The sequence below is a fragment of the Chrysochloris asiatica genome, unplaced genomic scaffold (genome assembly GCF_000296735.1).
Source record: "Chrysochloris asiatica unplaced genomic scaffold, ChrAsi1.0 scaffold00047, whole genome shotgun sequence".
Classification (NCBI taxonomy): domain Eukaryota; kingdom Metazoa; phylum Chordata; class Mammalia; order Afrosoricida; family Chrysochloridae; genus Chrysochloris; species Chrysochloris asiatica.
The window spans coordinates 19741532-19742371 of record NW_006408565.1 but is presented as its reverse complement, the minus strand read 5'-3'; positions in this window follow the sequence as shown (position 1 = coordinate 19742371).

The following is an 840-nucleotide window of genomic DNA, read 5'->3' as shown; positions in this document are numbered from 1 at the left end:
GCTACCAGAGCTCCTTCCTGGCATACAGTGACACTCAATGATTGAGTTTCATGGGAGAAGATGAGAAAACCCAGGCCCAAGAGTGTTATGTTGCCTCCAGCAGGACAGCCCTAAACGCGAGCCCTAGAGGACAGGGCAGATCTCAGGTGCAGAAGGTGGTCCCTCTTTTTGTTACCCCAGGCTGCCCTGTGAAGTATTAGCATATTGGATGTGACTTTCGGTGATGCTTTAATTGTAGATTATGTACTTTATGGAGTGGTTCCATTTGGGGGAGCAGTGGGAGCTCTCATGAGAGAGTAGCAGGAGTCATGGGTGAAGCAGCACTTGTGGGGAGACCTGAACGGGGTCAAGGCCATGCTTGTCCGCACCTTCAGTCTTGCCCTGTGCCTGGCACACCAGTCCCCCAATTACACCTATCCAGGCCCAGCTCAGAAGCCTGCCTCCATGTGATGTATTTTCCAACTTCCCCACCAGAGGTCACTGTTCTCTCTTTGGGGCTCCTACAGAGGGTTGTTTTGTCCCCGAAGGACAAATATGTATTTTCCAGCAAGCTCCCCAGGTGATGCAAATAATGGCCAGGTGTGGAAAACACCAGGGACTGGGATAGATAGGTCCTTGGGAGGTATGTGGTTTCACAGTATGGCAGTGATTTCATGTTTTGTTATTCTGGGTCAAAGAGGAAGCACAGCTTCCCTGATACACTTACATTGACCCAGCTAACAAATATGGCTGATGCTGTCTTTAGAAACCAGAGAGCCTGTGGTCCTGGGACTCGTTTTAAACACTCCTAAAGAGGTTGGCCCAGGATCGGACATTGTTTCATTCTACTGTGCATGGGGT